Here is a 24,905-nt window from a genome sequence, read left to right as displayed (position 1 = left end):
TCTCCGCAGCTGTGCTCGGGGCTCGGAGCACATGACTGAGGAGGGGAGGGCGCGGGCTGCGCACGAGGCGAGAGCAGGGGCGGGGCGGGGCAGTGAGGGCGGCGTGGTGGGGGGGGGGGGGAGTGGCGGGGGGGCGGGGCCAGGGTGCGGAAGTAAAGGCGGGGCGCCGGGTACCTCCCCAGGCGATCCCTGGTGCGCTTACCCCAGGGCGAGGGTTAGTAGACCAGAGCCGGACGCGGGGTGCAGGCCGGGCGGGGCACGAGTAGGGGCGAGGTGCGGGGTCCGGGTACCGGCCTGGCAGCCGCAGCCCCAAGCCGTGCATCTCCGCACGCACAGTCACTCTTCCTCAGCCTGTGCGCCCTCTCGCTGTCTCTGCGCTTCGACCTTCCCTGCCGCCCAGAGAGGGCAGGGAAACCAGGCGGGGATGCGGATTCTGGGCGGACTGGCTGGGAGTGAGCCGGAAGGGACCTGCAGACCAGGCAGGTGCCCCGCCTCCAGGCTCCGGGCACGGGCGCATCCTCCGCCATTTCGCGGAGGGGGGAGGTGCGGTGGGTGCGCGGCCTCTCTGGCGGCCGAAGGTGGGAGGAGGGGAAGAGCCCCCGCGAGGGACCCTGAGCCGGCGCCTTCTGTGCACTCCAGGGGTGCGCCTGGTGAGTGGCTTCTGTAGTCCCTCTGGGGGTGTCCTAGCGTTAGTTTGTGAACCCCTCTTTAGGACTGGTCCAGCCAATGAAAACAGGGATCTGACCGGGCACACCTTTCAAAGAGACCTGGAGCCAGCGTTAACGGAATGCTTGGAGGGTAATACCCTTTCCCCCCCACCACACATTAGAGTTCTTAGGATGTGGGGCTGACAGGGTAGCAGAGCAAGTAACAAGAAGGAACTGGAGCCCAAAAGAATTTAATTTTTGCACCAAGAAATGATGCCTATAAACACATCTGATACTAAAGAGGGAAGACTCTGGGTCCCTAACATGGGAGGTCCTGGGGTGAGGGGGGAGGTGAGTACTAGGCTCCTGTGGGAAAAGTCCACTGTTCTCCTCCCACCTCCCAGCTGCCTTTTGAGGTCTGGCCCCCACCAGGGCACAGAGGAATGGGATGCACATGGGAGCTTGGGGTGGGAGGATCCCAGGTCCCTAGGCCTGAGGTGCCCCTATTTCAGGGTCTTTTCTTCCTGCTGTGCACAGAGCTGCGCCCTCCTGCCTGGCTGAGCTCAGAGCTGAGTAAGAGCTGTGCACATCACTGCAGATATGAAGTCAAAGTGAAGTCACTCGCCATGAGGAGGAGGAGCTGCCGAGACAGGCTGGCTGGGGGCTCTGCCCCCTGAGATGTCCAAGCCAGCCTGTTGGCAGAAGGCCAGGGCACAGTGCTATCAGCTCAGGAGAGCCACCCTGCGGCCACCAGACCTTATGTTGCCTGCCTCACCCTCCCAGGGCTTCAGGCTCTTGGACATCTGGGGCTGGAGTTGGCTGTGGCGGATTCCCCTGGGTGTGGGCGAGCTACCTCTGGTGCTAATAGTAACCACCAAGGCTGAGCTGCTCAGGCCTGTGCACAGCGAAGGGACCTGAGTTAGGAAGGGAGATCCCAAGAGAGACTTCTTTGTTACACACAGACTTCTGTGACAGGAGGATGCAGAATGAAGGGGGGTGGCCTGGTGCATTCTTTCCAACTGGCCCCACCCTTGTGGAACTGCCCCAGCCAAGCCTTGGCTGACACTGGTCAGGCCGGATGTCCAGTCGTGCTCTGGGTGACCACCTCAAGGGCCCATTGGACACTGTGCTCCTGCCTGATCCCCTCAGGCCCTTCCACTCCTTCCCCACCACCACCCTTGGGGGTCTTGAGAGGACATCTAAGACTATGGTGGGGGTATTGCCTTCTTCTTAGAAAAAAGTCCAGGGAGCCTCCTATGTGTAGTTTTATCCCCGTCTGTGTATGTACACATGTATGCATGAGCATATACCTGTGTCATGTGCAGGACACGGATGTACACTCGCCCCCATGTGTATGCCCAGAGACCTGACCAGATAATCATCTAGGAGAGGGCAGAGGTGAAGCGTTGGGCTTTCTGGCCTTGGGTCCTGCATATCTATGAGACCCCCATGAGTCCCAGACAAGGCCCATCTCCACCAGGAGGCCTGACATCAACTCTTTGCCCCAGTCACCCTTCCATGGGCCACCCCAATGGAGTTGTTTTTCTCCTCTGAATTTCTGGCCCCACCTTGCTCTTTTCCCTTCCTTCCTCTGTTCTTCCTTTTCCTCCCTCGCCTGCTTCCCTCCCTCTTCTCTGGAAGAATCTCTTCTCCATTCCTCCCCACAGCACAAGAACCAGGCTAGCTGCATCACTGGGGCCTTGGGGTCTTCATCATGTACTAGAACATGGGAGTAATAATACAGTAACTACCTGGCAGTGCTGTGAGGCTGAACCCAAATGAAGCTTTGACAGAATCAGCACTGTTTCTGGTTGTCTAGAAAATGAGCTTTTTTTTTTTTTTTGGCTCTTCTTCCAGGGGTCCTCTAAAGTCCAAGGTGCTGTCTGGATGTTAGGCTGGGGGCAGTGACCTGGTGTGAAGGTTGCAGGTAGGCTCTGAGTTGTATCGAAGCCATCTCTCTCTGGTCTGTGTGACCTCAGCATGTTTGCAACATCTCTGGGCCTCAGGAAAGCAGAGCTCTCTCCCTTTAGATGCCTGAGGACAGGTGAATCCGAGGCAATGGGCAGGAGCTGTCCTTGTTATCACTGGTTCCCGTCAGCTGTGGAAGCTGAGCTGAGGCAAGAGTGGTCGGTGGACCTAGCTCAGGTAGCACAGAACACAGGTGACCCCTAAAACGGGCTGTCTGCTGCCCCAGCTCTGGCTTCCCACCTGCACAGGTAACAAGTCACACCTGCATGGGGCTGGCAGCCAATGATACCAGCCTGCAGGAGCCAATGCCTGTCTCCAGCCCTCCCCACAGGACCTACAGCTTTCTCAGTGGAAGGAGAGAGAGCCCTAGAACCCCAGAGTCCTCTTTGCCACCGCAGCACTTATCTGAGCATGTAATTACACATTCGGGAGTGGTGGGTTGATTTCTGCTCATACCTCACCCAGGCTTTGGGGGCTTTGCTCACATCAAGTCCCCAGCCCAAGGGTACCACTGGCTGGAGACCACTGGAACCTAATGGGGCCTCAGGCCTGGCAGTGCCTGCCTCTTGCCTCAAGGACACCAAAGAGAAGGACTGACCTAGCTTACAAGCAAGCCATAGCAGTAACAGGGAGCTCGAATTGGCCAGTCCAACAGGTATGACCTGAATGCTCTTTAGAAAAAACATCTCCCAGGGCAGTTTCATAATCTGCCTTGTAATGCAGATTTAGACAAGTTTTTACGAATGCACTTTTTAAAATAGGTCTTAATGGATCCTTTGCAGTAGTTACAGCCCATTGTGTAAATGCAAACAGAAGGTTTTTTGAAAACATGTATTATTGATCAGAAAGGCAGCAGCAATTAGAAGCCAGTATGTCATATCATTCAATACACACTTCCTATACAGTCCTGCTTGTGCTCGTTCATAACTTTCTGACAAATTATCCTGTCACTGGGAAGCCTTTTCTTTTCCCTTTTGCTTCTAGAAGCAAAGGCGAACCTCTCCATCAGTTATTAGCTAGAGGTGAATGAAAAATTAAGCTTACCTTTACCATCACAAAACCTATTTATGAATTCTCCAGTTTCCAGACTGAAATGACAAAACCTTCAGGTAAGATGGATGATGCCTCTCGATTTGTTCTGTGGCCCACAGTGGAAAAACAAAACAAAACTGGTGACAGGTAGCATATGCTACCTGTCATGTTCAGGTGGGCAGAATCACAAAGCCAGGGAGGTCTGCCTTGTGGCAGGGTTGCTTAGCCAGGGTCTACAAGGAGGGGCCTTGAATGTCCCTCCCTGGTCATGTAACCTAAAATGATCAACAAGCATGAAGTTGAGCCTTGTTTTTGCTCAAAAATTCACATCCGAGTCTGTATTTCACCTGATCTGCACATTTACCATTTATTCTTCTTGAAAAGTTCATCTATTTAATAAATACTTGCTGGGCACTATTTTCCCAGCACCCTTTTCAAACTACAGTGAGCTAAGCCAAGACCCTTCCTTTGGGGTGCTTCTCAAGGACAATCACCAACACATAAGGTACAGACACACAGAGCATTCACAAGTGACCCCAGATGGGGAGGGGCATGGGGCAGGGTGTCTGTCAGGGCGGATGTCCCGGGGAGTTGACTTTGGGCAAAGAAGACAGAGCTCTGGGGATGGTGCTGCCCACAGGGAGTGGGGGAAGTGACAGGGTGGGCCTTGGGGTTTCCTCTGTTGCCCCAGCAGGGATAAGGGGTCTTTGTCTCCCCATGAAGCACCTCCTTGGCAGCCTCACCTCACCCCTCTAGAAGGTGCAGTTCTGGTCTCTGAGAGGGTTACAGCCTGCAGGATTGGCAGAGTGAATGCTCTGACCCAGGCAATCTTTAGGAGTGGAAAATGTCTGCTGTGTTCTTGGTGTGCTGACAAATAGGAAGTCCATTGACTTAATGTCCTGTAATGGCTTCTGAGGCCTCCTTGCCCAGGATGGGGTGGGTGCAGCTCCAGGCACGGTGTGCTGCTTCTACATCCATCTCAGGCCTGCGGGTGCTGAGGCAGTGTGTGTGTGGGGGTGCCGCCATCCCTGGAAAGGAGGGGGAGGGGGGCTGGCCACCTGCCTGTGGGAGGGCATAACCTGTGTGGCTCCCCCAGCCACCTGTGCTTACAGACAAGCCCGCGAGCAGCAGGGCACTGACTGACCCCCGTTCTCCCCACCCCAATCCAGGAAGTGCTCCTAAAGACCTTGTTCAGTGATGGCAGCAGCCCCAGGTGGCCAGGGGAGGTGGGGAGTGCTGTCTCGGGTAGATCTAGGGTGCCACCATTGCTTCCTCTCTAACACCTCCCTAAAGGTGGCTATCTGAACCTAGGTGCATGGTTGGGAGGTAGCTCCCAGCTCTGCTGTAGACACCTCACCCAGCCCAGGTGGGCACCCCTCAGCACCCCTGTTTGCTGAGAAGCTGGCCAGCCTGGCCTTCATCCCCAGTGCTGTCCACAGAATGTTCTGTGATGGTGGTAACTTCCTCCTCTGTTCCATCCAATGTGAGGGCCACTAGCCAAGTGTGGCTGTGGAGCACTTGAGATATGGATGGTGCGACTCAGGAACTGAATTTACAATAATGTAAAATTAAGTAGTCATACATGGCTATGTACTTATTGGGCATTGATGCTCTAAGAAACACCTTCCCGGCTTTACCCTGGGGCTCCTGGGGGGCTGGGCAGGCTCCTAGCCCAAACCTCCCCCGCTGTGGGGAGAGCAGAGAAACCAGAGCCTGCTGAGTCCCAGTGGGCTGTCTGATCCAGCAGCTTCCACTCTGTTTCCTGGTGGATTGAAAGTGCCAGAGCCCCCACCCCCACCCTCAACAGCAGCAGTCTTGCTGGGGTTCCCCCTGGGCACACTCTCTCTCGTCCTGGGGAATCTTCTGTTCCCCTGCAGACCCAGCACCAAGCCTGACCACGTCTACTGAAACCCCTGCCTCCTGTAGGCAGAGTGGGCGTTGGAGGGCCCTGTTCTCAGGGGCCTCTTTGGAAAGGGGCTGATGAGCTCATGCATGTTAATATGTTGTGATGAAGGGCTGTCAGGGGACTCTGTGCAGCAGCCTGAGACCCAAGGGCTTGCTTGCTGGGGCTGGGAGCTCAGCATCTAGCCCCTCTCCAGGGCCTACCTCCCTCTGCTCCCGAGCCACCCTGCCTCCAATGGTCTCAGACTCCCTACGTGTTCTGTGGCCACTGACCTCCACTGGCTGTTCCTTCTGTCTTCCTGCCTGCCTCTGGCCCCCTCTGTTGTTCAACTCTTAATTGTCACTCAGAAGTCTGGGCTCCAAGATACCACTCTCCCTAGCCAATACTCAGATGCTCCATCTAAACAATTTGAAGGGAACCCAGTATGCTTCCTGGGTTTCCCTGGTGGCTCAGTGGTAAAGAATCTGCCTGCGTTGCAGCAGTCGCAGGAGACGTGGGTTTGATCCCTGGGTTGGGAAGATCTTTGGAGGAGGATATGGCAACCCACCCCAGCAACCTTGCCTGGAGAATCTCACAGACAGAGCAGACTGGCAGGCTACAGTCCATGGGGTCGCAAAGAGTTGTACCCGACTGAAGCAACTGAGCACACACACACACACACACGCAGTGTGCTTCCTGTTTTGTTTTTGTTTTTGTTGTTGTTTTGGCCATGCCCTGCAGCATGTGCGAGCTTAGTTCCCCAACTAGGGATCAAACCCATATCCCCTACATCGGGAGCATGGAGTCTTAACCACTGCACAGCCAGGGAAGTCCTGCTTCCTGGTTTAACTGTGCTGGATTTATCTCCCGGCCCTCTCCATGGGGACATGATGAGGACTCAGGGTGCTAGTTGGATGACCTGCTGTGAGGAATGGCCCTGGAAGCTAAGAAGACAGCCTGGGCAGAGGCACAAGGTGCATTCAGGAGGCAGGAGGTAGGGCAGGGCCATCTGCTGTGACAGCATCAGTCCTTACAGGTGCACACTCACACCCCTCTGCCCCCAACTCCCTCTGGGCTGCCTCCTTGGTGTGAACAGAAGCCTGTTGAGTCTGTAAACATCAGTGGAAAGGGTGACAGGAGCAGGGCTGGAGCCGGAAGACAATTCACAGGGAGGGAACAGGAGGCCCCAAATAAATCATTCAGGGCCTGACATTTGGAGCATTTGAGTTTGAGACCAAACACAGATGCCCTTTAGATAAATACATTCTTGAGACGTGTTCCACAGGAGAAGTTTATGACTTGAATAGGTTTTTAGTGTCAGATGAGCATCAGGAAGTGTTTTGTTGAGAGACCTTCTCTTAAAAGCTCAGAATCCTTCTCCTCCCTCTGGCCCTTTAAACAGAAGGATACAGGGATCCTCAACAAGGGGAGCTTCTCTTTCTCCAGGTTCCCTGGGGATTGGCCCTGGGCTGGGATTGCTCAACTGAGGAAGGTTCTGGAAGGTTCTGAAGACCTCAGTGCTCCAGGCCAGCAGGGTTGGGGGTGAGGGTCTCTCAGGAAGCTGATTTAGAAGCATAGAAGCACCCTCCTCACTCAGAGCAGCTCTCCCACTCCCCACCCCCAATTCCTCTCTCCACAGAGGTCCACAGGAATGAGAAGGGCTCTGTGTGGAGATCGTGGGTCCCCCTCAAGCCTACAGAGGTTGGCAATTTTCTGTGGGTTGGAAACTTTACAAAGTTCCCCCACGCTGAAGCCCAGGAATACGAAGGAGCTGGGCTCACTGCAGGCCCTATGCCAGAGAAAGGAGACATGAGGAGAAGGTCAGATGCAATCATGTCTGGAAGCTTCTCCCTTCTGGCTTAGAGACAGGCCCCTACCTGCCCATCCCGGGCTCTGTCCCAGGACCTCCAGGGAGCCCTGCGGCTGCTCTCTGCCCAGCTCCAGCCCGGACACCAAGTAGCCACTGGTGGGGCTGCTTCTACTACCCTGTGTGTGCTGCTCAGCCCTTGCCCTGCCCCCCAAGACAGGGGCTGCATTGTGAGGGGTGGATGCAGTTGCAACCTCTGCGAATTGTAACCTGTCCTTGAATGAGGCTACCATGGAAGAACTCACCACAGATTGTCTGTGCTGTGACTCAGCCACACAGGGAGGCCCCCTGGCTGAGCCAGGCAGAACTTGGGCTTGTCTTTCCACCACACGTGGGTGTGGGTGGGCTGGGGGCACACAGGAAGGCCTAGGACCTGGCTCACGGAAACCACATGGATGGAACTGAAAGGAAGCCCATGTGAACTTTGTGGGCACAGCAGTCCACCTCCTAGTACAGCTGTGAGATGAGCACTCAGGTGGTGGGGGATGGGAGAGAAGGGACCACTGTGTCTGTGCTGTTCTCCACACAGGACATCTCCCGGGGGCAGGAGAAAGGTTCTAATCAATCAATACACCAAGACTCCACACTGATTTCAGGGAGGGCCCCTCGTTTCCCTTAGGTGACTTCTGAGGACACCCGGAACCACATTTTCAACCACTCCTATAACTGAGAAACTGCTGTAACTGAGAAACTGAACCTCGGCTTTTCCACGTCTGTGGATAATTCTGCCCTCCCACTCCGCCCCTCCATCTCCCACCCCCTAGCAATGGCCCTCAGAGGCCTGTCTCAGACCCTCTCTTTGCCCCAGATCCCTGGGGTCTCGTGGAAAGCTGATTCAGAAGCTTAGAAGCATCCTCCTCACTCACAGCAACTCTCCTTCCCCTCCCCAACCCCCACCCCCTCCTACCCACAGGAACCTGATGGCTGGTCTACAAGATGTATTTATCTAAATGGCCAGATCACTCCCTGTCCTAGTCATTTCATCCATGGCTGTGTCAGGCAATGAATGAACAGGGAGACTGATGCAGAGAGGCCGGGACTGAGCAGGCACCTGGGTGCCTGCTCTCCTCCCTACCCCCGCCCCGGGGCCCCGAGCTTACCTCCTTCGCTCCTGGGACTTGCCCAGACCCTCATCAGGAGTCCACCTCAGGGATGGAAGAGAAGAGTTTGGATGAAGCACCTATGATCTTCTAAAGCTTCGCTCCTGCCTCATAATTGTTTCCTTACAGGATCCAGACGCTTGGATACAGCTGATTCTCTAACACCATTCACAACCTTTTTTTGTTTTCTTCACGGTTGTCTTGGAAGCAGCTGCCCACAAATGCAAGCAGCCTTCGTCTTTGGGGGCTCCTGCGACCTTGCCTATGGTGGGGGGCAGGAGGGAGTGACCTCTGTTTTATTTCCCAGGTGGATACCCAGGCTGCAGAGGGGCTTTGCCTGGTTACCCATTTGTATCTGTAATTTATCAGCAATCTCAAAATCCTAAAGGTTGAATTATGCATGTCTGACCCCTGGAAGAAAAGCTGAGTGAGGTTTCCCTGGGAGGCAAAGCTCTGAGGCCTGAATCATCTCTCCTAGAAGAGGAGGCCGGCCTTGAGTGAGCACAGTGGGAATGGCTCATGGCTGTGGAGAACCTACATGGGGGCAGCCCTGGACTGGAGCTTCTAACTCATTCAGGGTCACAACACCCGCCTGGGTGGGAGCAGTGCCCCATTTTCCAGGCAGATTGCTGAGGTGCAAACCCAGCTGTTCCTTCTCTGGGCTTCTTGCCCTCACTTCACTGTTGGTTTCCAAATTCTAGTGCAAGGCTGGTCAAACACACTGTGAGCCTGCCCCCCAGGTTCTAACTCTGGGTGTGGGGGTAGGGTGACACATTGTCCTCGGGACTAGATCCCTGGGGCTGCTGATGCCGCTGGTACCCGGCCCACTGGGTGGGGATCAGCTGCCCAGAGCATGGTGCAATGGGAGAGACACAGGTGAGGATCTCAAAATGGAAGGTGCCTGCTTCACTCTGCTGCTCGCACGCCCTGTTCCCAGTGAGCCTCCCCTCCTCTGTGTCTCCTCCCTTTCTGCAGCCTCCATCTGCCCCTGGCTGATGCCCATGGCCCTGGCTTTGCTGGGAGCCCACCCAGAACTCACCTTCTCTGCTCCTCTTCAGGGACCCACCTGTGTTTGCAGACAGCTGTCTCCTCCTAACACCCGTTTTTTTCAGCTGGGTCCCTCATGGGAGACTCAGACCCGACTGAGTCCACTGGGTGATCCAGCACACTCACTGTGCAGGTAAAGGGTGGTCATCTCTTTGTTTTGGCTGGATTCTACTGCCATCCAACTCTTGCATGGGGTGGAGCTTCAGAGAGTCTCCAGCAAACATGATTCTCTCATCTGCAAAGCAAGTGGGCTGTCACCATCACCCAGAACATGCCTGCTCCATTCCTCTGCAGGGACACACCTGTATTTGCAGACAGCTTTCTTCCCCTAACACCCATGTCTTCAACTGGGTCCTCAGAGCAAGACGGTTATTGCCATCATCCTGATGACCACGTGTTTGGCTCTCGGGGACCTGGTCTCTGCCAAGCCATGGTCCCTTGACAGAGGCTAATTCAGGTCCTGTGCATGGCCAAGGGGGACTGGGGAAAAAGAGGAAAGAGAGGATGCCAGGGGACTCTGCCCCTTAGTCAGAGGCTCACAGGCCCCTCCAGACAGCGCATATACATGGCAGTGGTGGTGCTGGCAGCAGTGACTCTGGCTGGCCTGTGCATTGTTATTTCCAAAGACCGAGTCTTTGAAGCAAAGGAATTTTCATTCCTTTTACATTAATGAAAAAACTTGCAACCAGAGGAAGCACCCCACTAAATGACTGATGCTCCACAAGATACGCACTGTTCAGAAATGTCTCCTAGTCAATGAAGAAGTCAGTGGAATAAATAGTCAGTGGAATAAAAAGTAATCTGGCTACTCTAGGAATTAATATAAAAATATCAGATGCAGGATTTATAAGGGATGCCACCTCCAGCTAACCCTCCCTGGGTTAAATACCCCAAGGATGATGATTTACATCCTGTGCTGCAGGGCTCTGCCAGCATAATCGATAGGGGTGAGAAATGGGGCCACCCGGCCATGCTTGCCTGCAGGGCTGGGGAGGGGAACTGAGGGGGCACAGGGCAGCCCTGCAGGCTGCTAGGAGCAACAACCCACTTGAGCTGTCTGTCCTTTCTTCCCCTTCCTCTGCCTCACTGGTGAGCTCCAGACCCGTGGCCCATGTGTTTCTGGAAGCCTGGGCCATGGTCCCACTGGTCCTCACCCCTATGCCCAGCTCCTCCAGGCCTACAGGAGGCGGCCTAGGGAGAGGAGGGCAGGGCAGGCTGAGCCAGGTGCTGCCAAGACCAGAGCAGTGGGACCCGCACCCCAACCCTGGAAGCCTGGGCAAACCTCCTGACAGTAAGCAATCACACAGCCATCTTTGCTCTGCAAGAATTACTGTCCCCAAGTCTTGGTTTAGGGTGAAACTTGCCTAAGCAACTATTTATTCCCACTGTCCCAGACTTAGGATCTGCTGTTGGATTTAAGCCCTTGTTGGGCATTCCTGGGGTGCTTCCCTGAGGGAGCTCCAGGCTGGGGCTCGTGCCCGGAAACAGATGGGCCTCACTGCAGCTACAGGGCTGGCTTCCCTGCTGTGCTAGGTGAGATGTGCATCATCTCCACTCCTCCATGGTGAGGGCTATGCCTGCTCAGTTTTGCCCCAGTGTGCACCAGCCACACTTGGCGGGGGCTGGGCAGTGGGTTGGACCAGCCGGTGTCAGGGCCAGCCAGGCTGCCCCTGGGGGGTGGAGCGGGGGGCAGAGGAATATCCTGTCATCTGGCCCTTGATGTTGAGGCCCCGGAAGAGGTGAAAGCAAGGAAGACAAAGTGTTTACTTACTCCTCAGCCCCTCCCTGCCAAGCCTCCCATGGTCCCTCAGCCACACTCTCTACTCTGGAGTTGCAGCAGCTGTTGGGGGAAGGGGCACCAGCCTCTCATCATGCACTGCCCAGCCCTCTGCTCTAGCATTAAGCCTAGTCATTGCCCTTCAGGAGTGTCATCTTCTTCTCTGACCATCCAGCCCTCAAGGGAAATTCCTGTAGGGCTGGCAGTGAGGAAAGTCTGCGGGAAAGAGAAACTAGGGTTCCTTGTTCTTGATCCCACAAGAACCTGGCCCTTCCCCGGGAGGCCTACTGGTGTCTCCTTAGCACATCCACCCTGAGCAGCCTGGCTGAGTGCCCCGGTGTCCGCCACACTTCTGTTCACACCCACACTGAGTGGGCCCAGCACAGGCCTCCATGCCTCATGTGAACTAAAGCCAGGGACAAGTGACCCTGAGCAATCTCAGGGACAGAAAGGCCCAAAGGGACCACTCGGTCTAAGCCTTATCACAGAAAGACTGAGGTTCCACTGAGACTGGCCAAGGCCACAGGGTAAAGCTGGCCTCCTGGCCTGAGGGCAGTGCCCTCTGCCCTCTGCCTGCCAAATCACCCTGATGCTGGTCTAGGCTACTGTGCAGTCATCCTCAGTCCTACTAAAGGGAGAAACATAAACTCAAATACGATTTTCATTGTATCAGGAGTTGAATGGTGTCCCCCCAGATCCATATATTAGAGTCCTGACTCTGTTAGCTTAGAATGTGATCTGATTCAGAAACAGGGTCTTTACAGATGTAATCAGGTTAAAATGAGGTCACTGGGGTGGGCCCCAATCCAATATCACTGGTGTCCTTATAAAAAGAAGGAATTTGGACAGAGTCAGGCCCAGAGGGAAGGTGAGGTGAAGAGACATAAGCTGAGGAGAGAGCCCGTCGAAAGATCCTCCCATCACAGCCCTCAAAGGAACCAGCCATGATTTCAGACTTCCGACTCCAGAACCGTGAGATAATAACAAGCCATGCAGTCACCGGAAACTGATGCAGACTGGAAAGAAGGTCCTGGTAATGAACATAGAGCACTATTAATTTTACTTTTTTTGGGGGGGTGCTTTTGGTGTTTCAGATTTTGCTGTTGTTTAGTCACTAGTCGTGTCTGACCCTTTGTGACCCCATGGACAGTAGCTTGCAGGCTGTTCTGTCCATGGGATTTTCCAGGCAATCATACCGGAGTGGGTTGCCATTTCCTTCTCCAGTTCCAATTATTTGTATGCTTTTAGTTTTCATTATGAATTCACAAACTGGGGTGTATTTATCAACGGTCAGAGACTCAGGAGAGGATGCTGATGGGGAAGTCTGCTCAGTGCATTCCAGGAGCTGAGGCCCTCCTGGGATGTGGGTTCCCAGGTTGCTGGGATAGAGGGCAGAGAATTGCTGGATATGTGTGTGGGCCACTGAAGTGTGAAATGGATGAGGACACTATAGCCCACATTTCCCGCTGTCTTAGTGATGTTTTCTGTCCACACTGATGGCAGTGACCTTGATCAGGAACCCCATGGTGACCCATACAGGGCACCTCCATCCAGCCAAAGAGATGGAAGCAATGGGCTACTGAGTGCTTGCTTGTCCCTTCACATAAAAACAGGTCAGTGTTGTTCTAGTGAAAAGGACTTTGTGGGCATTACTGCTGTAGGCGTAATCACACAATATGAATTCTAAACAAAATCACAGACCCCCATTTGGTGAAACTTATTCCAGGGAATTTCAGTGTATTGTTTGACACCCTGTTGACTCACACTGCTTAGTGCATTTTTGCTCTCACAGCAGCTCTGTCACTACTGGGTTTCAGTGGAGGCTTAAAAAAAGCAATTTCTCTGCAGGCCACAGCTCTAAGATCACAGGAGGGATTCACAGACCTCACAACCTTTGGGAAAATGACCAAATATCAAAACTAATACCAAACATTTTGCTACCAAGAAGACATTTCCCATTAAACAGAAACCCCCAGGGACTTCCCTGGTTGTCCAGTGGTTACAAATTCACCTTCCAATGTAAGGAGTGTGGGTTTGCTCCCTGGTCGGGGAGTTAAGATTCCCACATGCCTTGAAGCAAAATAAGTAAATAAAACAGAAGCAATGTTGTAAATATGAACTTTCCTGGTGGCTCCAGACAGTAAAGGACTTGCCTGCAGTGCAGGAGACCTGGGTTTGATCCCTGGGTTGGGAAGATCCCCTGTAGAAGGAAACGGCAACCCACCCCAGTATTCTTGCCTGGAGAATTCCATGGACAGAGGAGCCTGGCAGGCTACACCATGGGGTCGCAAAGAGTCAGACACAACTGAGTGATTAACACTTCCACTTTCAATGCTGTAACAAATTCAGTAAAGACTTTTTAAATGGTCCACATCAAAAAATCTTAAAAAAATATAAATAGAAACCACTTCCAGGAATGAGACACTTCCTCTCCCACATATGGCAGACCCTCTGGAGTAGCTCTCACTGACCCAAATGTACTAGAGCTCCCCCAGGACAAGGAACTCTGTGTCCACCCATATTCTCAGTCGGTCATCCACAGAGCAGGTGCTGCATCCCTGGGTCAGAGAAATTCAGGGAAGTCCAAGAGATCATCAAGGGCAGCATTCTCACTGTCTATTACTCAATAACAAGCCATCCCCAAACTGTCTTAAAACAACACCGTTATTTCTTTTGCTCACGAGTCTATAACATGGGCAGTCCTCAGCAGGCATATCTTGTCTCTGCTGCACTCCGCTTAGCTTAGGGTGGCTCACAGCAGGACTGGAATCACATGACTTGTGTCATGTAGAATCACATGGACTTCCTCACATGACTGTGTGTGGTGCTGGTTGCTAGCCCAGACCCTCTGCCTTCACTGGAACTGTCCACCAGGGCACAGACATACAGCCCTGTAGGAGCTGGGCTTCCTTAGAATACGGCGGTCAAAGTCGTATCACCTTCTGTATCCTTGTCTCCAAAGTCCCCCTGCATCCCTCCGTCACATTCTATTTATCATAGCAGTCACAAAGTCCAGCCCAATTTCTAGGAGAGGGGAAACAGAATCCATCTCTGGATGGGGGTGGTGGTGGCAGGATTCTGGAAGAGCCGGCAGGACAGAAATATTGCTGTGGTCATTTGCAGCCTGCGACATCCTGGTCCAGAGGTCACACTGGGGAGTCTGGGTCAAGGGGGCAGGTTCCCAATGTGGTCCACCATCAGGAGTTAGGGACAGAGTCCAAAAATGCCTCCCTACTGCTCCTGAAGTGAGTCTGAGCTAACACTGAACAGGCCACACCTGTGTCCCCTTTGGCTCCGTAGGCCCATCGGCACAAAGACCAGCAATAATCCTCTCTCAAGACTCCTCAGCTTCAGCTGTCTGTAATGCCAGGACTCTCTGATCTATGGAATGAGTCATCAGTGGCATCTCCTTCAGCAAATGACCCATTCAAAGGGAAGATTTGTTATGCCTGGGGCATTTTATGAATGTTGTTGCTTTGTCTGGCAAGCTGTGATTCCATTAGGAAAAACAGCCGGCATGAGATGATGCTGCCAGGGCAGATGCTTGGATCGAGGGCACATGGGGGGGACCGGTGGCCTGTACCATGGCTGCTTCCTCCCACCTACCTGAGGGGGACCCTGGGTGCTCAGCTCCTCCCAGCCAAATCATAGAGTGGAGGTTGCAGGCTCAAGCTTGCACTCTACATTTGTGACACCTGTGTGAGACAAAACAACCCTGAGCTGGGCTCCCCTGGACCCCAACACAAGGGAGGAGCTGGCCAGGCTGCAAAGACAGCTGTCTGCACCCAGCACCCAGGCCCATGCCCTGGTCTTCCACTGCCTGGTATGGGTGAGTGTGCACCACCACCTGAGGCCTGTGCACCTGTTCACAGGTGACACTCACCTGGCAGCGACAGGCAGCAAAGGGCTCAGCTTCAGGAGTGCTGGATGCCAGGGGCACACCCTCTCCTCCTTCCCTTGCTTTCCCCATGAGGCCTAGCACAGTGCTGGGCACACACAGGGTCCTGTGGCCTCCTGCTCATTCTCAGAACAGGTCAAGGAAGACATGGACCTCAGGGTCTCTGAGACGGGGCAGAGTGGGCTGTGGCTGTGATGCTAGGCAGGGCTGCTATGAGGACCCCAGAGGGCTGGGGTGGGTGTGTTCCTACCCCTGGTTGGAGTTCCCTCCAAATTCTGGATCAAACTATTGGATCTGAGACTCAGAAGGGACTGCAACCATCTCCAAGGTCAATGGAAGAAAAGGGAGCACTTGAGTCCTCAGAAAGTGAGGGTCCTGGGCTCCTTGGAGCCTCTTCCACTCCTGGTCTGACCCCCGCATTTCTCTCCTTGTCACTAATCCCCATGGCCCCTCCCAGAGATTCTGTCCAATTACTGAGCCCTTCCTCAGCTGCAAACCCCCTGTCATCAGTGCAGAAAGGGTTCAAAGTGGTGCCTGCCCCAGGGTGGGGGTGAAACAGAGCAGGGTATGGGCGAGGGCTCTGGGAACTGAGTGTGATAAGGACAATCCACGGACATCTCTCTTCCTCTTCCCAACACTGCCCCCCAAATGTTCCTATTCACCCGGCAAAGCTCGACCTTGGGTGGCCCAGTTTTCTGCCTCCCCCGAGTCCTCGCCTGGCTGGAGGAGGTGAGGGAGGCTGTCTGTGTTCAGGACCCTCTCTCCACAACAGTGGTCTCAGCCACCCTGGTTGCTCGCTCCCTGTCTTCTGTGCCTCCGCAGCCCTCACAGCCACCTCCCTGGGCCTCCAGATCTCTTAGAAGGACCTACTCAGCCTTTTCCAGTCCGTCTGCACCACCCACTCAGTCACAGCTCCTGAGCCTTGTGCATCGTCTTGCTGCAGCTTGAACCCACTTCTCAGGCTTCCTGGATCACTCCCTGTCAGAACATGCTGGAATGCTCCTCATCTTCAAACCCAAACTCCAAGACCTTGTGCCTATCCCTTATTCCTTGGCTCTTTTTCTGGGGGGAGGAGGGGCCTCATTGCTCGCAGGATCTTTGTTCTCCAACCAGAGATCGAACCTGTATCTCCTGCAGTAGAAGCATGGAGTTTGAACCACTGGACTGCCAGGGAATTCCCTCGGCTCTCTTGACAGGTGTTATCTTTGTAACCACCTCCTTTTCTGGCCCCTGTGGTCCCTGCAGCCCCCTGCAACCCCTGTGGGCCCCGCCCTGCCCTGACTCTGGCTTTGTCTAAGCCTGAAAGCTGAAGGACCTCCACCCAATGGGCCAGAAGTGACCCTCTGCTGTCCACGTACACTCAGCTCCTGGCAGCACTGGACTGCTCCTCCACCTGCCTGCACACCCGCACCCCCTCCTCCGCCCCCATCCCCAGGCCTCTCCTCACTTGGCTTCCTGGATACACCTCCTCCTCTTCTTCATCTGTGTGCCTTCCTTGTCTCCATTACTAAACATGGATGTGTTCACAAAAGATCCCCAACCTGGGCCGTCAGTTTAGCCCACACTGACTCCTCAGTGACCGCATCCAGACCCAGCTTGAAACCCAGTCCACCCCACCCCCAACACTCTCCTCCATCCCCCATCTATTCCCAGCCTCTCCTCCCCACTAAAGTCCACTCACTAAGCTGCCTGCCCTCCATGGACTCTCTGCATGGCCCTCAGAGGGCATCTCAGGTTTAATGCATCAAAAGTAAACTTTTTTTTTTTTTTTTTTTGTGGCTGTGTCATGTGGTTTGCAGGATCTTAGTTCCCCAAACTGGGATTGAACCAGTGACCTCAGCATTGAAAGTATGGTGTCTTAACCACTAGACTACCAGGGAATTCCCAAAAACAAACTCTTAATTTCCACTTTTCCCATCCCCAAATCTTGCTTGTCCTTCACTTATTCCCATCTTAGTAAAAGGGTTCATATTCACTCAGTTTCTCAGGACAAAGACCAAAGAGTTACAAGTGATTCCCTTCTCTCTTTCATACCTTGAATCTGACCCAACGGCATGTTCTGCTGGGTCTCCAGAACATACTCAGAATCTCATCCGTCTGCGTTGGTCCAAGCTGCTGTCCTCTCCAGGCTGTCACAGTGGCCTCCTTCTCAGGCTCCCACCATTGTTTCATCCCCTTCCCACAGTCCCAGAGGGGTGCTGGGGAAAAACTCAGCCCGTTGCATGGAGCAGGCAGCTGAGGTCCCAACCCCACCAGGGTGGAATCTCAGCAGCTGCACCAGATCACCTGCCCCTGAGCCTGCATCCTGAAGGGTAAGTAGTCCACAGCCAGCTCAGATGGGTGGCTGTCACCCATCTGATGCTCACCCACCAACCTCTGCTCACCCCACCTCCCTGACCTCAGCCTCCCCCTGCCTCCTCCTCCCCTCCCTCTTCTCCTCCTTCTCACTCCACTTGGGCTTCTCCAGCCTGTTGTAGGTGTGTGCTCAATTGCTCAGTCGTGTCCAACTCTTTGCGACCCCATGGACTGCAGCCCACCAGGCTCCTTTGTTCATGGGGATTCTTCAGGCCAGAATTCTTGAGTTGGTTGCCATTTCCTCCTCCAGGGGCTCGTCGCCTCTTAGGGATAGAGCCCTTGTATCCCTTGTTTCCTGCATTGGCAGACGGAGTCTTTACCACTGAGCCACTTGGGAAGTGCCCCGCCCACCCCACGACTGCTCTTCTTTAAATATAGCAAGCCTGTTGGTACTGGGGACTCTGCACTGGCTGTCCCTTCTATCTGGGAGATGCTTGCCCTTGACCTCTCCTTCACTTTGCCCAGATGTTGGCTCAGATGTTCCTCAGTGGCCATGCTCTAAGAAGCAGTCTCCCATGCTCTCCCTGCTCCACTGGGCTTTCTTTAGAATCCTGTTATGTTTGCATGGTTATATTTGTTGGTGTGCTTTGCACGTGCATGTATGGGTTTACATGAATGTAAGCTTCCAAGAACAGGGAGTTTGCTCTTTTGTGTCCCTAGTGCCTAGAATAATACTTGGAACATAGTAGATGCTCAAATAGCTGTTGATTAACTCAGTAAATGAGATGATGTTGCATCCACATCAGGACATGTGGGTTCCTGGGCCTTCCCAATAGCTGTGTGCTATTCCACAGGTGGACATGCTCAGGTTTAATTATCTGGCCCCTCACTTGAGGACATTTATCATTCTTATTCTTTTGCTACAATAAACAAAGTTTCATTGCACATCTTTGTACACCCATCTTTGCATTTATGTGTGAATATAGTGAAAAATCAACAATTACAGGCTCTGCACTTGCTGGATCAAGGAGTGTGTGCATTTAAAGCTTTGGTAGATAATCCTAAATTGTCACCCAAAAATATTTTTTACCAAATTATGATTTTTGAATTTTTAAAATATTTGAAAATCCATATGTCAAAGAATGAATTAGCCTCACTCCTTTAAAGAGCTCTTGAAACTGAGATCAGGCTCTGCGACTGAGTGTCATTTCACAAGGGTGAGACTGAGTCTCAGGGAGGGCATAGGGACTGTCATTCCTTGGCCATGGCCATGGTAGTCAACACACTCCAGCCCTGGGGTCCCACACCCTAGCCTCTTTCACCCTTACAGAAATCAGCCTTCAGTGCCTGTCACTGGCTGACTTTGGGAAAATTTAAGGACAGTCACTGAGAGTGGAGGGCTGTTATTATTCTGTATTGTCAGGAACTTCCTGAAGCACCAACCCAATAAGGATCTATTCAATGCTGGCTATGTGCTGCAACAGTGTGGACACAGCCTTCAACAACCCAGAAAAGCTTGGCCTTCAAAGAGCTTGCAGGGCATTCAAGGAGACAGATAATGAACAGGAGAGTACGTCAGATGGGAAGGAAGGATATGAGAAAGCCAAACCAGCAGAAACCGTATGACTGCCAGTTTCAGACAGGGCTTCAGGTCTTCACACCTCTGAGTTCTCACACTCTTGTGCAGCTCCCTCCCTCCAAGTTTGAACTGGACCTGGGACTTTCTTTTAATGACTAGGAAAGGCAGAGTGATGGGCTGGCACTACCAAGACTAGGTTACAAATGCCTGTGAGGGGACTTCCCTGGCAGTCCAGTGGCCAAGACTCTGCACTCCCAATGCAAGGGGCTCAGGTTCAATCCCTGATTTTGGAACTAGATCCCACATGCTGCAACTAAAGATTTGGCACAGCCAAATTACTTAATTAAAAAACAAACAAACGTCTGTGAGTCTGTCTCACTGGCACGCCCTCCCTTTCCCCTTGCTCACATTGATGTTTTGAGCAGCACAGGAGGGCCCATGTGCCAGGGACTGAGGGCAGCCTGGGAAGAGACAATTACTGCCCACAGCCTCATAAGACAGCCTTATGCAGACCCAGCCCTGAAAGGACCCCAACCTAGCTTGCCTGAAGTTATGAGAGACCCAGAGGAATAACAAGACCACACCCATATTCCTGACCCATAGAAACTGTAAGATAAACATGCAAATACTGTCTTTAAGCTTCTACGTTTTGGGCTAACTTGTTACTCAGCAATAGCTAACTCACACAAAGGGGAATAGAGAGTGCCAGGGAGGTGATGCAGTTTAAAATAGGATAGGAGGGAAGGAATTATTTGAGAAGACTTGAAGAAGGGGGAGACTGAGCCTTGGGATTCCAGGGGCAGAGTTGGATTTTGGATGGCAGTTACAAGGGTGGCTGGAATAGAGTGAGAGGGGCAAGAGGCAGGGGCAGGAAAAAGATGGATGGAAGGATGTCACGCTAGCATTTTTTTTTTGACCCTGAACTTGGGCAAAGGGGGATTTTAAGACTTTGAGCAAATGCACATTTCAACAGGGTCCAGGTGGGTGATAGGTTTAAGGGAAGGTGGAGGGTAGCAGGGAGATGGCCAGAGGTGTCAGGTCCCCAGTTTACATGAAAGGTGACCATAATAATAGACGTAGGGTGTGAGGGAAGAGTTCCTACATCTAAGGGGTGGGGTGTAGGGGGCAGGTTTGGGGAAACCTGGCGGTTGGGGTTCACAGGCCCAAGATGCCTGTCCGACCTTGAGGCAGAGGGCTGAGCAGGCAGTTGGGTCAGGCAGTGTGTACAGTATTTAAGGCCACAGGACAGGAGTGAGCGTGGGGGTAGGTGAGGAGAGGACCAAGGGGTGGGAGTGAGGCAGGGAGTTTGTAGTCCAGCCAAGGACAGCATGGGACCAAAGTGCTGGGTTACCGAGAGTTGAGGCTGAGCACTGACTTAGCAACTGGGACGGTCAGTGTAGAGTGAGTCCAACAGAGGCCTGTCTGAAGGACGAGGAAGTAAGCATATTTGGATCTGGTGGGAACAGACACAGTGTGTCTGCAGAGGGACACACTCAGGACACAACATCAAGGGAGGGAGTGGGAACCAGGCCCAAGACAGGGAGAGGGCAACAGCCCTGGGAGCTGGTGGGGAGTCAGGGCATCTGGTCCTCGGGAAATTCCAAGGACCCGGGTGCCCCTGCAGTTCATGCCTGCCCCCGGCCCCCCACCTCACTAGCAGACTAGTTACCCTGGGGGTATCAGCAGGGCTGGCGATAAACTGGGCAACTGCCTTCGGAATTTCCTGACCTGGATGAGGTTCAGCCTTTAATCTCATGTTGTATCTATAGCCTTGTCTCATGTGGTTTGTGAGAAGCTGGGGAAAAAAAAGAAAAGGGCTGATAAGCTTCACAGAGGGGAGGAGAGACCAACCCAAGACGTTTTGAGTGAGCTCCAAGGTGCCAGTGAGGGGAAGGACAGAGACTCAGGGGGCATGGGTCTGAGCTGAGGGTGCAGCCAGGGGATGCCGAGTGTGCCAGGCTGCAAGACCAGCCCCGGTCAGACACCCGCTGTGGGGCTGGACTTCCCAAGCCTGTTTCTCCATCAGACAAATGGCGTGCCTGGGAACACCACCTCACAGGCTGTAGAGCAGGAGCAGGAGGTGGGCAGGGAGGGACCTTGTGTCCTTCTGGGAGAGGGACTCAGGTGGCACCAGTGGTGGGGGGTGGGGAGAGTGCCCTGGAAAGTCAAAGTGTTGCTCTGTGTGATGGGTGGGAGGGTGGTGCAAAATCGTATCTGTGAAAGTATAAACCTACCACTGAACTGAGGAAAAATGCCGTCTGAAACAGCATCTGCTTCCCTTCCTCTTTGTCTGGGCCCAAGAGGATTTGCTGCCTCTCAGGGGCCAAGAAAGCAGGTAGGAAGAGCAGGATGCGAGGGCTGGATGTCTTGACAAATTGAATTTTCCTTCTTTTCTGGCCTCCTGGGGGAGATATTGTGTCCTGCATTGATGCAAATGTGTTCAAAGTGCACTTTCCAGAGACTCAGAAATAACGAGCTGCCTTTCCGCTGAGGCCTGGGACCATGGCAAGGACCCTTTTGCTGAAGGTGGCCCGTGGCTGGTCACAGAATCTGTGGCTGGCACAGCGGCAGAGTCCAGGTGCCATGATGGGTGAGCCAGGGGAGCCTGCAGAAGGCATGCAGAGAGCAGCAACCCCAGGAAGCATCTAATATACTCCTTTTGCTGTGGGGAACCAGGGCCCAGAGAAGGCACTGAGCTGCCTGGGGCAGGCAGGGAGTCCTGGGCACCTGGCCTGCTTCTCCCTGCCCCACCCTCCAGGCCGTCTCAGACCAGGTTTGCTTCTGGGAAGGAGCAAGGAGCTGTCAGCCAGCAGTTGGTCTTCAGCCAGGAGTTTGGGCTTTGGCCAGGAGTTGGTATTTGTTAAAAGAGATGGAAAAGGTGAAACTGTTATCAAGAGGCGGTATCTGAGGGCTGAGTTCACTGCAGGGTCTCAGGAACTAGATAGCATCAGCCTGGCCTGCTCAGAGGACATGAAGGAAAACTAGGGCAGTCACACATGGGAGTCGCCTACTCTCCAGCTGGCCTGCCCAGTGCTCCTGAGAGCCCGGAAGATGGAAAACAGGTTAACAAGTCCGGGAGGAAATGAGCAGAGATGCCTTTGCTGCCAAGGGCTTGGTTCAGCAACCCGATTGCTTCTGGCTTCCTCACCGGTCTGAGGCTGGTAGTGATGGCCATTTCTGGCAGAAGGATGTCTGGGTTTGAAAGTTGGAAAGGAGTTCTTTGGAAGCCTCGGATCCTGGTCTGCATGGTTCTCAGCTTTGCTGTCTCAAGAAAATGTGGGCTCCCAGGTGGTCCCCATGGCTCAATATTTGCCTCTTGTTTCACAACAGGTGGGCCTCTATTTAGATGGAACCCAAGAGCGGAAGAGGGTTCTGCTGCTGAGAAAACGTTTGGTGAACTTCACTACCCACTCCTGATTCACTGAACATGGTCACGGATATTCCTTTCATGGGATAAAGAAAATAGTGGCAGACTCGGCAAGGTCATTCTTACCTTCCTTTCCCTTATGATCTGCACTAATTGCGGCTGGAAAGCTAATTAAATTCCCAGCCTGTCTTGAACTAAGTGTGGTCAAATAATACAGTTCTAGTAAATGAGATATAATTGGCAGTCAGCTGGGGGGTTCTGGGCAGACTTGTTTTCTTGATTAAAGAGCCATAGGTGGCTGGTATTTCTAATTTTCTCTCCATTTCCCTTTTTCCTGCCTTGCAGGTGGATATGACACCAGGAGTTGTGGCAGTCATGTTGTAACACTGAGGCAGAACACATGAAAAAGAGGCAAAGTCCTTATGGAGACAGGGCTTGACATGGCTGAGCTGTTGAACCTAGGCCAGCAGCTGTCAACTCACAGGCCTCTTGTAATCTGAGGTAAAACCAAGCTTTATTTGTCTAAGCTGTTGTGTTTGGAATTTCTGCAGCTGAAAGCACTGCTGGCTAATGCACACCACTATGACAAAGTATCAGCCAGCATCACAGGTGACAGTGAAACCCTACCTGCATTCCCACTACATTTTGAGATAGGGGTGTGTTCGCTGTAACCACCAAGAATGATAACAATACAAATAACATTTCTGAGTATTCATTACATGCCAACAACTATCCTAAGCAGTTAGCATATTGGCTCATCTGATCTTCCAACAATCCCGTGGGGAACGTTTTACAGGTGTCAAAACTAAGGCACAGAGAGGTTGAGGGAACTTGCTCAAGTTAGTAAGCAGTGAGCCAAGATGTGAATTCAGAAAGTCTGGCTCCAGGATCCATCCTCACAGTCACATGTGATACTCACCCTCTCTCTCTCTACAATTAAGAGTCAGGGGAGACCAGCATAGCCCTGATCGAGGCTTCTTGTCCTGAGCTTCATGGCTGCCTCATTCCTTCCTTTCATGCACTTCTCCGGGGAAGCCAGCTACCTGCTAAAGGAGGGTGGAGAGCCAGGATCAGAGCTGGAGGAACTGCGATCTGAAATGTTTGACAGCCTCGGGCTGGGGCAGCCTTTGGGGCTACTTCACAGACAGCCAAGACCCCTCCTCTGCTCCAGGGCATGTATGAGTGAACACTGTCAATATTTTTTCTCTTCCTTCTCCCATTTCCCAAGTTGATTAACCCCACTTCTGATGAACATCTTTTTCATTTATTTTTAAAGCTACTTTAGTATTCAGTAATGGTGAAGGCAATGGCACCCCAGTCCAGTACTCTTGCCTGGAAAATCCTATGGACAGAGGAGCCTGGTGGGCTGCAGTCCATGGGGTCGCTAAGAGTTGGACAGGACTGAGTGACTTCACTTTCACTTTTCACTTTCAAGCATTGGAGAAGGAAATGGCAACCCATTCCAGTGTTCTTGCCTGGAGAATACCAGGGACAGAGAAGCCTGGTGGGATGATGTCTATGGGGTCACACAGAGTCGGACATGACTGAAGCGACTTAGCAGCAGCAGCAGCAGCAGCAGCAGCAGTATTCAGTAATACTGGTGAGTCTTATAGGATGGGGAGCTGGCTGTCTCTTCTTCACCTATTATCACTTAGAGCATTTTTCTCTTTATTCATTTACTTATTTTAATGTGCTTTGTTGCTGTGTGGGCTTTCTCTAGTCTCAGTAAACCAAGGCTACTCTTTGTTGAGGTGTGAAGGCTTCTCAGTTCGGTGGCTTCTCTTGTTGCTGAGCACAGGCTCTAGGCACACTGGTTCAACAGTTGTGGTGCATGGACTTAGTTGCTCCTAGGCATACAGAATCTTCCTGGGCTAGGGATTGAACTCCTGCATTGGCAGGTATCTACCTGCCTTATCCACTGTACCACCAGGGAAGGGAAGTCCTTACAGCTTTTTTTTCAATTGTGAAGGAAATACATGGCTGCTATAAACCCTTAACATAGTTCAGAAGTGTGTGAAATGCAAAGTATGATTTTCTGCTCCTATGTTTTCAACCTCCAGGGTCTTTCCCCATAACTCAGAAGGATAATGTTGCCTATGAGATTGGAGTGTGTCCTTTTAGTTTTCTCTACAGAAACACAGTCACCTTTGTAAGATGCACATCTCTTATCTTAAATTTTAAAAAAAATCAGACTATACATGGCATTTTGTAAATTTCTGCTTCTCCAAAAATAATTCATGGACTTAAATTTGGTTCATTTTAGGAAGGAAGTACTACAATTTCCTTAGTTAACTTTGTGTCCATGGACACTGATTGTTTCCAATGTGTTGCTTTCGTGTACTTGTGTGCTAGTTTGGGTTAAAGGGGTTCCTATAAATGGCACACTTGTGTGCATGTGCACACCTATCACCATCAAACAGGTATGACAGGCATGGCCAAGTGCCCT

General features: G+C 52.6%; 1 long non-coding RNA gene and 1 other non-coding gene across 2 annotated transcripts; one reads left to right on the top strand and one right to left on the bottom strand.

Moving 5' to 3' along the window:
* The first annotated feature begins 147 nt into the window (after positions 1–147).
* LOC122691269 lies at positions 148–23,612 on the top strand. The gene is made up of 6 exons (XR_006340374.1): positions 148–214; positions 713–798; positions 2,505–2,574; positions 22,423–22,574; positions 22,805–22,960; positions 23,495–23,612. It is a non-coding gene; the product is annotated as an uncharacterized LOC122691269 (long non-coding RNA).
* On the bottom strand, positions 17,026–17,098 carry TRNAE-UUC. Its single transcript has one exon. It is a non-coding gene; the product is annotated as a tRNA-Glu (tRNA).
* Positions 23,613–24,905: the final 1,293 nt, after the last annotated feature.

Source organism: Cervus elaphus, unplaced genomic scaffold (assembly GCF_910594005.1).
Source record: "Cervus elaphus unplaced genomic scaffold, mCerEla1.1, whole genome shotgun sequence".
NCBI lineage: Eukaryota > Metazoa > Chordata > Mammalia > Artiodactyla > Cervidae > Cervus > Cervus elaphus.
The sequence above is the reverse complement of the archived record's forward strand: the minus strand, read 5'-3'. Positions and strand labels throughout refer to the sequence as shown.